The sequence below is a fragment of the Lissotriton vulgaris genome, chromosome 4_1 (genome assembly GCF_964263255.1).
Source record: "Lissotriton vulgaris chromosome 4_1, aLisVul1.2, whole genome shotgun sequence".
NCBI lineage: Eukaryota > Metazoa > Chordata > Amphibia > Caudata > Salamandridae > Lissotriton > Lissotriton vulgaris.
The window spans coordinates 1,681,467,124-1,681,484,304 of NC_141691.1; the positions used below are offsets into that span (position 1 = coordinate 1,681,467,124).

At 45.8% G+C, this 17,181-nt stretch overlaps 1 protein-coding gene across 1 annotated transcript in view; it reads right to left on the bottom strand.

The window, feature by feature from the left end:
- The window catches only part of CNGB3 (cyclic nucleotide gated channel subunit beta 3), a 673,231-nt gene that overhangs the window by 277,810 nt on the left and 378,240 nt on the right, over positions 1–17,181 (bottom strand). The gene's annotated exons all lie outside the window — the stretch shown is intronic.

The window sequence follows — 17,181 nt, forward strand, 5'->3', positions numbered from 1 at the left end:
CGCCCTCACTCTACCATTCTACCACCCTCTCTCTAGCACTCTACTGCCCACACTCTACCATCCTCACTCTACTGCCCTCACTCTACCGCACTCACGCTACCACCTCACTCTACCACACTCACGCTACCACCTCACTCTACCGCCCTCACTCTACCACCCTCACTCACTCTACCGTCCTCACTCACTCTACCGCCCTCACTCACTCTATCGCCCTAACTCACTCTATCGCCCTCTCTCACTCTATTGCCCTCACTCAATCTATCGTCCTCACTCACTCTATTGTCCTCACTCACTCTATCGTCCTCACTCACTCTATTGCCCTCACTCACTCTATCACCCTCACTCACTCTATCGCCCTCACTCACTCTATCACCCTCACTCACTCTATCACCCTCACTCACTCTATCTATCGCCCTCACTCTATCTATCTATCTATCTATCTATCTATCTATCTATCTATCTATCTATCTATCTATCTATCTATCTATCTATCTATCTATCTATCTATCTATCTATCTATCTATCTATCTATCTATCTATCTATCTATCTATCGCCTTCACTCTATCTATCTATCTATGGACCTCCCTCACTCTATCTATCTATCTATCTATCTATCTATCTATCTATCTATCTATCTATCTATCTATCTATCTATCTATCTATCTATCTATCTATCTATCTATCTATCTATCTATCTATCTATCTATCTATCTATCTATCTATCTATCTATCTATCTATCTATCTATCTATCTATCTATCACCCTCCCTCTATCTATCTATCGCCCTCCCTCTATCTATTGCCCTCCCTCTATCTATTGCCCTCCCTCTATCTATCTATCTCCCTCACTCTATCTATCGCCCTCACTCGATCCATCGCCCTCACTCGATCCATCGCCCTCACTTGATCCATCGCCCTCACTCGATCCATCGCCCTCACTCGATCCATCGCCCTCCCTCTATCAATCGCCCTCCCTCACTCCATCTATCAGACTCCCTCTATCTATCGCCCTCCCTCTATTGCCCTCCCTCCCTATATCTATCATTCTCTCTCCCTCTATCTATCGCCCTCCCTCAATCTATCGCACTCCCTCTATTGCCCTCTATGTATCTATCGCCCTCCCTCAATCTATCGCACTCCCTCTATTGCCCTCTATCTATCGCCCTCCCTCTATCTATCTGTCGCACTCCCTCTATCTATCAATCGCCCTCCCTCTATCGCCCTCCCTTTATCTATCTATCGCACTCACTCTATCACATCACCACAGCATCACTCAGCACCACCACAGCATCACTCAGGGGCACAACAACATCACTATCAGCGGCGGTTCTACCATGGGGGCTTTGAGCGCCGCCCCCCCCTGCTTTCTCGCCGTGCGAGAAGAAGGCAGGAACAAATGGTAGTTATTTATTTATAACTACCATTTGTTTCTGCCTGCCCTTCTCGCACGGCGAGAAAGCAGTCAGCAGAACAGAACTTCCTTGTTCCTCGAGCCTCAGGGCAGGGGGGAGTGGCTTGGGGGAGTGGCTTGCCCACTGTAGTTAATACTGACTGTTTGGACAGCCTGAGAGGCTGTCCAAACAGACAGTATTAGCAACAGTGGGCAAGCCGCTCCCCCCAAGCCACCTTCCACTCTCCGTTCTGCAGGATGCAGACTAGGAGAAATGACGCTGTTAGGGCAGCCGGCCGAACCAATCAGCGCCGGCTGCCACGGAGGGGAGGGAGGCTGCCTGCAGCCTTCAGTGACTACGAGAGCCCACACGACCACGTCAGACGCAGCGGCGGCATTCTAAATGCAGGAAGGCGGGAGTCTGCAGTCTCGGACGGGACTCGAGTCGGGAGTCATCGCGGGAACTAGCCAAGGTAAGTTTTTTATATTTATTTTTGCCAATGCCAAACATGTGTTTTGCTTAGCTTGCGCGGTGAGGGTGTGCAGTGGAGCTGGCATGTTGTCTCCTGGCGCTGGCGCACCTTAATGGCAGTTTGGCAATCGCGGCAGCTGGTGGAGGAGTCGGAGTAATTACAGGGCCATTCCAGCTGGTGGATCTGCATTGGGGTTCTGGTTATGTTTAGTGCTGGCTTGGCTTGTGAACAAGGTGTCCCATTGCTGCCAGTGAGGTTTCTAAAGTTTAGTCAATCTGGAATTGTTAAAATTGTTAGCTGATGAAGGTACTGGCAAGTGGCAAGGTATCCATGCTCATGTCGCTGTTTCCAATTTGCCAACCTTCGGTCACCGTAGCAATCAGCGTCAAGCGTTTAACTCATTGAGTTTCCCAGCGCCCAACAGTTACTCAGCATTCTTTTATGTCCACCCACTGGTGCCACAATAAAGTAAATTAAGGAGCAAGGAGGTCAAATCTAGCGGCCCAGGGTTACTTTATTTGCTTTTTTCTACCACGCTTATTAGTGAGTAGCAAAGTGCTGTACATTTTTTGCACTTTGACACACCAGGGCTTTTGTTTTGGTCCTCTTCGCACTGTCGTCCCCTGCATACACGCACAGTGCTTGTAATGGAAATATAGCAGTGCAGTGGCCCACGGCAACTGTTTGCTACTGAGAAGTGCTGGTACTATCACGTTACCTGCTGAGAAGTGCCGGCAGTGGCGGCTGGTGACATTTGGGCTGTGAAAGTGGTTCAGCGCTCGATTCACCTGCCTCATGCAGGCCTGCCGCTGCGCGCGCTGTGCGGCCTGGCAGCAGGTGGGAAGCGGGTAGAGTCGACAATCCCCTTCTGTAGCGCGAACTAATCGAAACCCCAAGTGCCGCCATTAGACCCATGCATTTTTTAACGACTCTCCTATGCTTAAATCATGGGTGCTAATCAGAACTGTGGCAAAAGGGACCCCATTCACTGCAAAATATCAGAGAAACAAATACTCCTCCGTGAAACAATTTCTGCACATTCTAAGACCAGGCAGTAAATATTAATCACCTATGAAAGAGAAAATGACGATCTAATTATGATAAATAATGTACATTCAATATTTGCAAGCTGCACGGCGATGAAATACGTTTCTATTTATTAGTATACACTCGGAGTACAGAAACAATGTCATTCGCTACCAGTCATTCATCCTGAACATTTACGCCCTACCACTTTCAAATGTCACCAGCCGCCACTGATCACTATGCGCTACCACAGCATCCCTGAACACCACAGCATCCCTCATTGTCACCACAGCATCATTATGTGCAACTATTCAACAACAACTGGTTCAAATATGTTCTCTCAATGTTTCAAGCTTTATTACAAATGTCACAAAAATATGTTAATATTTCACTTCTGTTCTTGGATTTTTGTCAGAATAAAATACACTGAACATAATCTTCACAAAAGTTATTTACAAAAGTTTAAGCTATTACCATTATAAATTACAAGAACTTCTATTTAAGTATTAATTATTAAGAAAAATTAAAAGCCATTGTTATTTGTGATATTAATACATCTAAGTCACGTAAATACGACACATATTGCATTACAAATGCTATAGGTGTCACATTTGCGAAAGTTAAAACTATTGGAATTGTAAATGACAAAGCTATTAATTTAGCTATTTTCAAAACCAACACATAAATACAAGATATGTCATTAACAAGACCAATAGCTCAAACTTTCCTAATGCGAGACCTATTGCATTGCAAATGCTTGTTTAACTGGTAGTTGAATTGTATTGTGCGTTCCTCTAACTGCACGTGCAAAACTTGTAGAGTGCTTTTCATGGGATGAACAATACAAAATTGTACTTCATTTTGCAGAGCGCTTGTTTCTATATTGATTTAGGAGGTGTAATGTACGCTTGCACGTTTTTGTGGCCCTTCTTCTATATATTGAACTCAGGAGAGCCTGTAAACTATAATGCGTTCGAAGAAACCTCATCGTATGCTTCCCTTGGGAAAGAAAGCCTTGGGAGCAGATGTGCTTATGGCTGTTTATTTCCTGTGGGGTCAAACCACTGCCACAGGAACATTACTGTGTAGTGCTTAAAAGCGGCCCGATTTGAAGCACAGATGTAAAACCCTACATAGTGCAAACGAGACGTGGTGACGTGGTAAGCGGACATGCATGTTCACTCTTTTACCTACTTCATACAGTCCGTCTGTGTCTTCAGCATCGCTTCAGTGCACTCAGTGGAGCTAATTAAGCCGTCCACTACATCACATTACATTAAAAGTAAAGCGTTGTTTGTGCAGCAGTGGCGTCACTGGGGTTGGTGTCACCCGGTGCGGGTAACTCATGGTGTCACCCCCTCACGACTTACCGCATGGACTACCTCTGTCGGAAATGTACGGTGCTAGGTACTGTCTTACTCCCTCTAGCTCCCTCTTTCTGTATAGCTCCCTCTCTCTGTCTTACTCCCTCTAGCTCCCTCTCTCTCTGTCTTACTCCCTCTAGCTCCCTCCCTCTCTGCCTTACGCCCTCTAGCTCCCTCTCTCTCTGTCTTACTCCCTCTAGCTCCCTCTCTCTGTCTTGCTCCCTCTAGCTCCCTCTCTCCCTCTCTTACTCCTTCTAGCTCCCTCTCTCTCTGTCTTACTCCCTCTTGCTCCCTCTCTCTCTGTCTTACTCCCTCTAGCCCCCTCTCTCTGTCTTACTCTCTCTAGCTCCCACTCTCTCTCTTACTCCCTCTAGCTCCCGCTCTCTCTCTTACTCCCTCTAGCTCCCTCTCTCTCTCTTACTCCCTCTAGCTCGCTCTCTCTCTGTCTTGCTCCCTCTCTCTGCCTTACTCCCTCTAGCTTCCTCTCTCTCTGTCTTACTCCCTCTAGCCCACTCTTTCTTACTCCCTCTAGCTCCCTCTCCCTCTCTCTTACTCCCTCTAGCCCCCCCTCTCTCTGTCTTGCTCCCTCTCTCTCTGTCTTATTCCCTCTAGCTCCCTCTCTCTTACTCCCTCTAGCTCCCTCTCTGTCTTGCTCCCTCTAGCTCCCTCTCTATCTGTCTTGCTCCGCCTAGCTCCCTCTCTCTCTGTCTTACTCCCTCTAGCTCCCTCTCTCTCCGGTTTGGTCCCTCTAGCTCCCTCTCTCTGTCTTGCTCCCTCTAGCTCCCGCTCTCTCTCTTACTCCCTCTAGCTCCCTCTCTCTCTGTCTTGCTCGCTCTAGCTCCCTGTAGCTCCCTCTTTCTCTATCTTACTCCCTCTAGCTCCCTCTCTCTGTCTAGCTACCTCTCTCGCTGTCTTATTCTCTCTAGCTCCCTCTCTCTCTGTCTTACTCCCTCTAGCTCCCTCTCTCTGTCTAGCTCCCTCTAGCTCCCTCTCCTTTGCTCCCTCTAGCTCCCTCTGTCTCCCTCTCTCTCGGTCTTACTCCCTCTAGCTCCCTCGCTCTCTGTCTTACTCCCTCTAGCTCCCTCTCTCTCTGTCGTACTCCCTCTAGCTCCTCGCTCTGTCTTCCACCCTCTAGCTCCCTCTCTCTCTCTTACTCCTTCTAGCTCCCTCTCTCTCTGTCTTACTCCCTTTCGCTCCCTCTCTCTCTCTCTCTTACTCCCTCTAGCTCCCTCTCTCTGTCTAGCTCCCTCTCTCTGTCTTGCTCCCTCTAGCCCCCTCTGACTCCCTCTCTCTCTGTCTTACTCCCTCTAGCTCCCTCTCTCTGTCTAGCTCCCTCTCTCTCTGTCTTACTCCCTCTAGCTCCCTCTCTCTGTCTAGCTCCCTCGAGCTCCCTCTCTCTTTGTCTTACTCCCTCTAGCTCCCTCTGTCTCTGTCTAGCTCCCTCTCTCTCTCTCTGTCTTACCCCCTCTAGCTCCCTCTGTCTCCCTCTCTCTCTGTCTTACTCCCTCTAGCTCCCTCTCTCTCTGTCTTACTCCCTCTAGCGACCTCTCTCTCTCTGTCTTGCTCCCTCTACCTCCATCTCTTATTCCCTCTAGCTCCCTCTCTCTCTGTCTTGCTCCCTCTCTCTCTATCTTGCTCCCTCTAGCTCCCTCTCTCTCTATCATACTCCCTCTAGCTCCCTCTCTCTGTCTAGCTCCCTCTCTCTCTCTCTCTGTCTTACTTCCTCTAGCTACCCCTGTCTCCCTCTCTCTGTCTTACTCCCTCTAGCTCCCTCTCTCTCTGTCTTTCTCACTCTAGCTCCCTCTCTCTCTGTCTTTCTCACTCTAGCCCCTTCTCTCTCTGTCTTTCTCACTCTAACTCTCTCTCTCTCTGTCTTCTTACCCCCTCTAGCTCCCTCTCTCTCGCACATTAAACCAATTCTCTGCCGCTTTCATGTGGTTTCTCTTTTAAAGCTTTTCAAGATGCAAAAAGAAATCTGTGTACAAGGCACCAGCGAGTTTGTAGACGTGAGAATGTTACGATATGTAACAGCTAAAGTAAAAGCTAATTTCCAAGCGGTTAATACCCCCCCCCCCTCCTTCAAACTTTATCTAATGAGAACATTTTAATTCGAATAGGTGAGAAAATATCTCGGTTCCCTTTTGTTTTTAAAGCGGATCGAGTCTCTCCGAGGCCTTCGGGTGCGGTGCAGGGGGTGCCATGTACAGAGGCCTGCTGGGGGGGGGGGCGGGGGGCGCAACCAGATGGTGTCACCCCCATGTGAGGGTGTCACCCGGTGCGGTCCGCACCCCCCGCACCCCCCTAGTGACGCCACTGTTGTGCAGGGCTGCACTTGTCACTTTAAGAGTACTTTTCAATAACGTTTTTGGAACTCTCTCGGACCCTTATGATTACAAGTTCATCAGAGGGAAAGTAATGCTGGAAAGTTCTTCACTGAACTTTACAGCCCAATGTTTATGGTCTTGTTTATGTACTGAAAAATGGCTTTTTCTGCCTGAATAAAACAGTGGTCTGCTGAAAGCAGGCACTCAAAATGCAATAAAACCTTGCATCAGGACATGTAAAGAGGGGCCTGGAAACAGATGCTGCCTCTGGCTGCATATCTGAGTGAGAAGATACAGTGGTGGTATTCACGATGGCTCTGGTTGCACTCTGTATATTTTTGGGAAGGAAATCTCAGGTTTACCTTTGATGCGCCCTCTGTTCTTGTGACGCTGATCTGAGGTTTAGCAGATCTGCAGTGCGTCTTGATTTGCACCATACAGAATCAACAGCCATTGTTTGTATAACTCCAGTAGCTGTGTAGGATGGCATGGCAGTGTCAACAAGCTGTATTTTGGTTCTAGCACTGCCACTGCAGCAGCCCTAGTTATTGGGAGTTCATCATGCCTTCTGCAACTTAAAAGTAATAATAGAACACCTAAAAATTGCATATATGTTCTATTTTTTTAGTCGTTTTATAATTGCTTGAAAGTAGCAGAAGGGATGCTAAACCTGGCCCTAAAATGTTAGCTTAACTGGTGACGTCCAGATCATATTTCCTGCCTTGAAATTTCCTTGCATTCAAAATGCAACGCCTGCACACTGCAGCTACTCTAACACAGGGAAGATGAGAAGAACTCTGCAGTGAAATGCAATTTTGCAGCTTCCATTCTAGGTCTGAGGATGCTGTTAAAAAAGTGTAGCACTTACCTACAGTATCCTCAGGCCCACAATGAAAGTGCATTAGATCAAGGTCAATGGGCCTGGTGTGCCATAATTTAATTCTGCAGTGGCGCTTGAACAATTGTCAGATTGGGGTTGCTGCTATCAACATTGCATCAGTGAACTCATAGGACTTGTGAAAATTGCAAAGTTAGCACAAACACAAGCAGCACTAATGAGATGCATCGCCATCAGAACTTGGGAAGGGTGTAGTATGTAACTGGAGGTGGCTCATTTAGAGGCAAACTGTCACAAATATATTACTAAAGTACAGCACAGTAGAGCACCGTCATTCACATATAGCACATTTCCATTGAAATGGCAACCTAATTTTCATAGCATGTAGTTCTACTGTTAATATAAAGCAATGATTTGCACACTTTTTTTTCAAAAAAAGATTCCACCCGATGCTTTCTTATGATTTGCTCGCTCATGACTTTTACGCCCTACCACCTTCAAATGTCACCAGCCGCCACTGCCATGTGGGACTGAGCTGGAAGGTCAAAATGCTGAGATACTCTGGGGGAGTGAGTTTCAACAAAGCATTCTATCTCAGAAAGGCTCAATCTGGCTCATTCGTGAGGCTCATGTGAAGAAACAGTATAGGAATTAAATGTTATCCATTTTTTAAATGCTGAAACACAATCTTCTATGTATACGCAGAATTAAAACTCGCTGCTAAATTGAAATACACATTTAAATACGCTTCTTTTCAGATAAGTCATCTCTCAAGATCGCCGCCATGGGGTCCGACTGTATATCCGCCAGTACTGTCCACTGTAAATCTATCTCTGTATGATGTTTTTCAATCCAGTAATTAACCAATGATGCTGTCATGACTTTATGTCTAATTCTTGATTTGTGCTGTATCATTCTCTTTCATATCTCTTGATATGTTTTTTCAATGAATGATTTGTTACAAGGACATTTGATTAAATACATTTGATTAAACACACTACGTATTCTGTTTTACAATTGGAAAAGGTTTTGTCTGGCCATTTCAAATGTTTGTGTGTGAACGTAGATCCTTCCGTTGTTTTATGGCAATTCACACATGTTCTACATTTGTGGTAGCCTTCTAGAGACACCTTATTCCCTAATTGACATAGTGTGTTTTTGATTTTTGGTGGAGATTTATATGCTCGTACAATTTGACTGCCTATAGACCATTCTTTCTTCAATGCAAACAGTGGTTTGGTAAAAGATTAATCTATTTTTGCAATCAAATGCCAATTTTGGCAATTTTGGCATGTGATTATCTTGAATTTAGTTGTTGTAGGACAGAATGTAAAGATGCATACTATATGTTCCATTGTCTTTTCTCTTTTTTCTGTAGAAGTGACTCCCTTGTTGTCCACAAAGCTCTTTTCATTGATTTTTTTTGCAACTTTTTAAGATAGCTTCTCTCGTTCAAAATCTCAAACAACAATTTAGTAGGATGGAAATAGTCATTATTTTCAGAGCAATTCCTCCTAATCCGTAAAAATTGCCCATATGGCTAATTGTATCTGACACTTGCATAAGGGAGTGCACATTGCAGACAGTTTCCTTCATATGCAATGCCGTTAGTAGCTGTCTGAGGATGCTACAACTTCTACGACCAAAAACATAATGGTGATTTGTGACTATTCAAACAGAATTTGATGTCACTTGATCGTTTATTGAGCCAATGAAAGAAACAATTCAAAGAATCTTCTTAGCCTTTCCACACACAAAATTATTGTTAATCAATTATGCCTATTTTGAGATATGCTGGGAGAAAGGATTGCTATTATAAACAAACCATTCTTCAAATCTTGCCATGTACAACACGGTCAACTCCGGAGCAACCCATTGTAATTCCTTTTATTTGCATAAAATATTCCTCATCAAACTTGAAATAATTTGACTTTAATGCAAACCTTGCTTATTTGATTATAAAGCTTGTTGGACCGATTATAAAGCTTGTTGGACCCTGATATGGTCTTGGTTGCTCCTCCAAATATCTTTCAATGGCTTCCAAATGGTCCTCTTGTGCTATTTGTGTGTGTAGAGGTACAACATCTAATGTCACTATTTTCTGAGTGACAGGGTCGAATTCCAGATATTAAATTTTATTTATAAAATCCATAGTGTCTTTAAGGTAAGACTGCACCTCGTGTATAAAAGATTTTAAGAACACATCAACATAGTTCACTATTGTTAGAGTACAGAGTCACACACTGAAACAGTTGGGAAGCCTGCAGGTGACTTCTGGTCTTTGTGCAATTTGGGAAGTAAGCATAGAACCAGAGTTCCAGGGTTAATTTTTTTCAAGAACTCATAATTGCATGACCAATGTATCCTTAAATAAATGTGTTTTTCTCCAAATTGTAGTAATTTCTCCCTATATATCTCTAATGGGGCCTGTCTGTATTTTCCAGTAGCATTCAACATTCAGTACTTACCACTGGCCTTCTTTCTTATACTCATGAGCAGCGCCTTCCGCTTCAGTTCGTTATTGAAGCCCTTTCTCTCCCCCCTTCTAACATGGAAGTAGAGGTTTACTGAAGTTTCTATGTGAGCTATGACAGGCTGTCACAGTTTTACACAATACATGCACGACCCATGCATAAACAAATTCTTCATATTAACACTGTTTGTGTGGATAAGGCAGTTGATTATGAGTTTCGGAAACGGACAAGTTGAGAGAACAGTTTATTTATGCATTCCAGATTAGAGAAGCCTCCCGCCTTTGGTGAACAGATTTATTCTAATCTAACAAATAAAACCCATGAATAGATATTCACTGAAGTTTAAAGGAGAACCAAACTTGTTGTGAGTAAGTAGGATTCAGATAGAGACCATGTGGTAAATTCATTCGAACATGGTCGGATTTGGTGAAGTAATATGTGGTGTTTGGTTATTGCCGGTCCAATTGATGAATTAAGGGGCATATTTGGATGATCATGGCATTTGGATGGAATAGACATGAGGTAAATTGGGAGGTGCTTACATTATTTAGGATTCAGTTAATCTTCCCATTCAGAGTTATTCATGTTTGTATAATTTCACTCACTTTATGTCAGTTCTGAGTCCTAATGAGAACCGGTAAAATGTGAAGGGTTTGAAGTTTATTGACGCATTGTTAGCCGAAAGTGCATGATATTAATGAGTGTTGGAATGGCGGTGGATGATACTAAACAATTATGCCACTCCTTTGTTCCTAATCAGCTTGGCACTGTGTGTTTGAGCGAGCCTTTAGAATGAATTTATTTGGTAGCAATAGTGGAAGTTTAAGAACATTTCCTCGTGGGCATTTAACTTCAGAACTGTATTATTTGTGTTAATTGTTGGTTTGTAATAATTTGTCTTTGTAATTGAATTTTGTTATGTGTGGGCCAGGTGACAATGCAATGCACTGAACAGTGTTGAGATGGTTTACGTTGTTTGTTTTGTGATTTCAATATGTTTTGTATAAATAATAATTGTGTGTAAATTATTTGCAAAGCAAAAAAAAGAAAAAATTAAAGAGGATCACTGTCATTAAATACAGTGACCATGAACTACAACGTAAGTTTGTAGTTTCAGAGTCGTTATTGGTTAGAATTTTCTGTAGTCTAGCCTTGCTGACTAGTTAAGGGCCCGGTCCCCAATACATGTATTAAACTTTTCAAAAGTTGGAATTTTCTGGCCCATACAATGGTTGCCTTCTGCCCTTTCCTGGGTCACATGATTGTGAATGGCTCTGCTGTTGGGGTTTGTGTGTTGCTTCCAGACAGTAAGACAAAGGGAGCTTAGGTGTAGATAGGATGGGCCATCCTGGCAGGATGACAGGGGAGGGGCTGTACCCAGCCTCACTTACACTTCAAATGGCTTTGCCTCCTGCAAACACAAATGGACCTTATACTAGGCCTGCCCTGCCTTTTGTCACTCTCTAACAGTTTGGAGCTTTCACAGAGGATGGGGAAGAACTTTTCAAAACCATATGTGGGGGTAAGACAGGGAGTACCCACACACAAAGTCTTGCCTCAAGTATAAATATTGGACCTCCAGTGCCACTCATCAAAACACTCCTGGATCTGTTCTATTTACAGAAGAAGGACTGCCCTGCTGCCAGAGGCCTGCCATGTGGCTTGAAGGACAGCCTTACTGTCTGAGAAGGAAGACTGGACCTGCTTGCCTTTATCCCAGGCTAAAAAGAGTGACTACAAGGGCAGCTGGCAGATCTCCTGTGTGAGATACAGCAACACAATAAGCTTCAGAGGCCTTCCTGCAACTGTCCAGTGGATCTGCTTCAATTGAACCTACCTGGACCTGCAACTGTACCTGCATCAGCCCTCCTGACTCTGCTGGAGTGAGGCCTGATCCCCAAGAGGTGCCTGGACCCATGGCTGGCATCAGAGTGTACTCTTCCTTAAGGAATGGTGAAAATCCTGAATTCTAGACTCCTTGTGGCCACAAATGGGCTCATTCCCAGCACAACTCTGCCGCCTGCGACTATCGCCAGCAAGAAGTTCCATTAAGACCTGCTCCGCAAGAGCTAAACTTTGTGCTAGAGCATCAACAGCCCGCAACGCCTACGAAAGCGAAGCTAAAGCAATGACCACCCATGAACCTTGACCAGCTCTTCTCGCTATAGCGACAGCTGTCTGTGACACCCAAGCTGCTCTGCGAGCTACATTCACAACTATCTGCTGCTCCTGACCTGCTCTTAGGCCTATAGCGACGGGCACACCGCCACCCAGTCGTCTCCTCATGGCCTCCTCCGTCACAAACCAAACTTTGGCACAGACTTAGAAGGTGCCTTTTTTCAGCAGTACAAATCTGATCCTTGTATCTGACCTGTGCTCCATTGCGGTCGGCCTGAACATGCGATTTTCCCTCTGTGTAGTGTGACCAAATGAGTGCAAGTGGCGCTCTGTGTATTTCAGGTTTATATTCACTAAAAAGCTTTGAACTGCATATCTTTGGTTCTACTGATTGGGTTTTTGTTGTTCTGTTCTGGTATCATTTTATTTATTAAAATTCACTCTATGTTTCTAAGTTGGTTTGGAATTTTGCTTGTGTTGTGTTTTCACTTTATTACTGTTTATGGACCACATCTCCCGGCAGGCTGAGCGGCGGCGCTGCTCTGTGACACGAAGGACGCGCCAGGAGGCGCCTACAAACAGCGCTCTGCTCGGCGGAGCGCGGGGGACAGCAACAACTTACCTGTGGGAGAAGGGGGGAGACGAGGAGGCCCCCATTACAGGCGCCACCGCCAGGAGTCAATTTGCCCAGCCCACAGCGCCGCCGCCCCTGGACCACATCTCCCGGCAGGCTGAGCGGCGGCGCTGCTCTGTGACACGAAAGACGCGCCAGGAGGCGCCTACAAACAGCGCTCTGCTCGGCGGAGCGCGGGGGACAGCAACAACTTACCTGTGGGAGAAGGGGGGAGGCGAGGAGGCCCCCATTACAGCCGCCACCGCCAGGAGTCAATTTGCCCAGCCCACAGCGCCGCCGCCCCGGGACCACATCTCCCGGCAGGCTGAGCGGCGGCGCTGCTCTGTGACACGAAGGACGCGCCAGGAGGTGCCTACAAACAGCGCTCTGCTCGGCGGAGCGCGGGGGACAGCAACAACTTACCTGTGGGAGAAGGGGGAGGCGAGGAGGCCCCCATTACAGCCGCCACCACCAGGAGTCAATTTGCCCAGCCCACAGCGCCGCCGCCCCGGGACCACATCTCCCGGCAGGCTGAGCGGCGGCGCTGCTCTGTGACACGAAGGACACGCCAGGAGGCGCCTACAAACAGCGCTCTGCTCCGCCTCGCGGGACGCGAGCGGGACGCCGAGCTAAGCCCGGGCAAAGGGCGGGTCCTCTGTGGCCCTCAGAGGCACGAAGAGGCCGGGTCGGGCCACCCCATTTGGCTGCTACGAAGTTGGAGGTATTGTATCTCTTTATATCGATTCTGACATTGCACTGTTTTAACATCATGTCCATCTGGGAGGAGCTGAATGCCCTGTGTGGCACGAACTACGCCCTGAATGTATCTACCCCCCCATAGTGGGCAGAGTCGCCGATGAGGTAAATGACATTGACATTGTCAATACAGACAAAATGTGCACTAGTCCCTCACTACAACCCTCCAATCCACCAATAATTTTGCCAACTGAGGCGGTGAACAAAACACCTGACCCAGTTTCACCACTTCAAATGACCCTACTGGCACAGATCGAACAATTGTTAACAACCGCACTATCACCCCTGATTACTAAAATCAATGAGCTGGGAGACAGGCTGTCCAGTATTGAAAACAAATTATCAAGGAATTCTATGTCACCTGAAACAACTGCCGCACCCATTCACTCTATTCTCCCCTGCAACAAAGGAAACTTCAAACCCACGACACCTATGAAAGCTCAAATTCCTGAACCCCTCATCTCTCCACCCAATCCAAGAGGCCGGAACATTATTTCTAACTCCGTACCTGCACCCCATAGACTACCTAGGTTTGCACATGAACGCAGGAATCGGAACAACTTACCCCCAGAAGCTGCCCCCTACGTGACTGTTCTTTCTGGGGTCCCTGCACCTATCCAGGGTAAATTTGAATCTCATCAGGACTTGTTAAATAAAACCATCTCCTGGCTAAAACAGCACAGACCATTGCCACCTGCTTTAGATGGCGGCATTTTGAGGGTCAGGAGGGTGGGATGGCTTGGTACGTCGCCCAAAGACATCCCGGGCGACCTTATTTTAATTAAATTCAAAACTATGAATATTGTTCCCTACTTGCGATCCTCCCAACCCAAAGAGGGAGATGGTCCCATTCGCATTTGGGACTTGTACGATTTTTATCCCGGTCCCCAACCCTACCCGTCCCTAAAGCAAGCGACATGGAACAATAATTCTTGGTAAAAGGGGATGCCATGAACCGTGTGCTACCAACAACTACCCTTTTTCCCCGTTTTTGCAAATACCTTTCTATTCACCTGAAGGGACATATTGATTTTAGCTCGTTTATAATAGTTGGTTTTTCTTTTTTTATCTTTGCAAATGATATGTTGAGTCATGTATACATGTTTTGTATTTCTTTGTTGCTTTTATGGTTTTAAACAAAAACCGAATAAAGCTTATTTGATTGATTGATTGATGTGCTGCATAAATACTTTACACAGTGCCTCTAAATTAAGTCTAACTGCTATGTGTCAAGTTACCGGAGAGTTAAGCACAGGTTAATTTAGTAATTGTTGTTGTTTACCCTTACAACAATTGGAGGTGCAGCTTGAGTAAGCCTTCCAACCCTCTCACTGATAACCCAGCTTCTTACAGCAAGAATACGAGCTCGTCTGTAGCAGCTGAACTTTATATGAGTGAAACGGTAGGCCTCCTCTCCTGTGACACAGGTAAAAATTCTTGTCACACTAGGATTTCCAAAAAGATGATATGCAGCAACCACCACGCTACATAATGAACCCGTGACAGGGACCAAAGTCCTCTCCTACTATGGAGCTCCAAGTCTTCTGCCACTATGGAGAGTGCGCTTGTTGGGCCCATGCAGGTCCAGGATGAACACAAGCTGACATTCAATGAGCCAGCCTGACTCCTGATCAAATCACACTTCTCTGCAAATTGTCAGACCAAAGGAGAGGTATCACCCAAACAATGATCACTGATCAGCACACCTGCATGGAATAGGGATCTGAAAGTATTTATGAGAATACTGTATTGGCAGGGTTTTAATATGTATGAACGTTCAGAGGAATCCTCCTGCACTCCATTACAGAACCTCATTCCCAGAATTGGCCAGGAAATTGCAGTTTGCAGAACAGAGGAACACACTAGAGGGCCTGGCTTGACAATGAAGCATTTAATGACAAATCTTCCATTTAGCTCCGCCTCACGTTAGTTTCTCCCTTGAAAGATATTTACTTTGTATTTCAAGAGTGAATAGGAGGAAATGAGGCCCTGTGAGCAAAGCAAGATCAAACGAGATTAGGATCGGGCAACTACAACCACCAGCAACCCAAGGCAACTGCCACAGATCATCCGCTCTTCTTATATCCTCTGAAACCACCAAAAATCCATCAAGGGGCCACAGAAGAAATGAAATCCCCCCCACTCCCCAAACTAAGGGAACACCTAGCAAGGACTGCAGCTGCAACAGTCAATCAGCAGCCTTGTGTGGATAATCAGCCAGGCAACCATAAATACGTTCAAGTGTGTACATGTGCGACAGGAAATGGGGAAACGCAGTCATGAACCTGAATCTTGTGAACTTACAAGTTTTACCAACTTAAGCGTACACATGTCATATTGAATTCCCATAGCTAGGACCTAAACTTGTATATAGTGAGGGGAAGGAATGGGAGATCTAATACCCCGAGAGCTTCCATACACCCAAACTATGCAAATACAGTAGAAAAGACATTTTACAATACAAAACAGATGTCATCAATTCAAGTCTAAGCAGGGCACTGATCAATGCAAGGGAATCATTCTTCCTTTCAAGTTGGATCATGCAGGCAAAAGTGTCCTTGCAAATAGGCAGTAAAATAATCGGGTACAATAAAATGAAATAAAAGTATCTGAGCCACAAAAGCTAGCAAAATGAACTTCCATGATGACTATCATTTAAGCAGTTATCCACATTTTAGAAATGTATAAAATTTTCCTTAGTTGTATAAGCCCAGAAGCTAAGCAAGGTGTAGACATATCCCTGCTCTTTTCTTTTTCAGTATTATATAAATACAAACATTCTCTCATTTGTAGCTGTGCCTTACCTTACCCACCAGAAAATGTGGTGGTCTTTTGAGTCACTTTCACCTCCTGTACATAAACACACCTAAAATGCCAGTTTGTAACGTACATGTGTGCTGCTTCATGCAGCACACATGTAAGTTACAAAACGGCATTTAAAAAAAATGGTTGGTTTATGTACAGGAAGGGACACCTTCCTGCACATAAACAAACCGTGGCATTTTACATTTTCAATGTGCGCTGCACTAGGAAGCACACATGGAAAAGCAAAAACGAGGAGAAATAAAGTTTCTCCTCGTATCGCCAATTTAAGACCAGGATTTTCCTGTTCTTAAAAGTTTGGTATCAGGTCCTACTTATGCTGCCCTTGTGAATAGGGGGCAGCGTAAAGATCAATAGGTGTTGCAGTGGAACGCCGACCACAACACCCACTGCACGCCCCTTTCACGCTAATCACAGCTTGAAAGGGGGCCTATTCACAAGGCAGCGTTAGGCCACAGTGGAGGAGTGTGGCTCAATGGTTAGAGCGGCAGACCCTGATGCAGAGTTCTGGCCAGGGACCAGGGTTCGATTCCCGCCTCGGTGGAGTCTCGGGCTCAATTTCCTCGGACCTGTTAATTCTCGCCTCGGTGCCTATTCTAATCATGGGCCCCACACTGCAACTCTGGGCAATAGCTTGCTTAGCCTCCACACCGGCCCAACAGCGCTAAGGATGCCTGGCTTCACCCTGGGGGTGCCCAGGAGTGGACACTTCACAGGGAAAGCCAGGAGGGGTTCCACAGCGGTATGAGTATCAGCGCCAGGAAGCCGAATAGGCGACACCGCAAGGTGACCGTCTGGTGACAGTGCGCTCAATAAGTACCATGACATTTACAACGCGGCCTGGTGAATAATGCGAGGCCCTATTGCAGTGACATTGAGGAGGTGATAGGGGCTTGTGAATATGGCCTCCAGTTCTTTATCTGTGCCTGTGGTAGCGGGTGCAGGGCAGCAGCCTTCAACTTTGAGTATCCAACTTCATTTT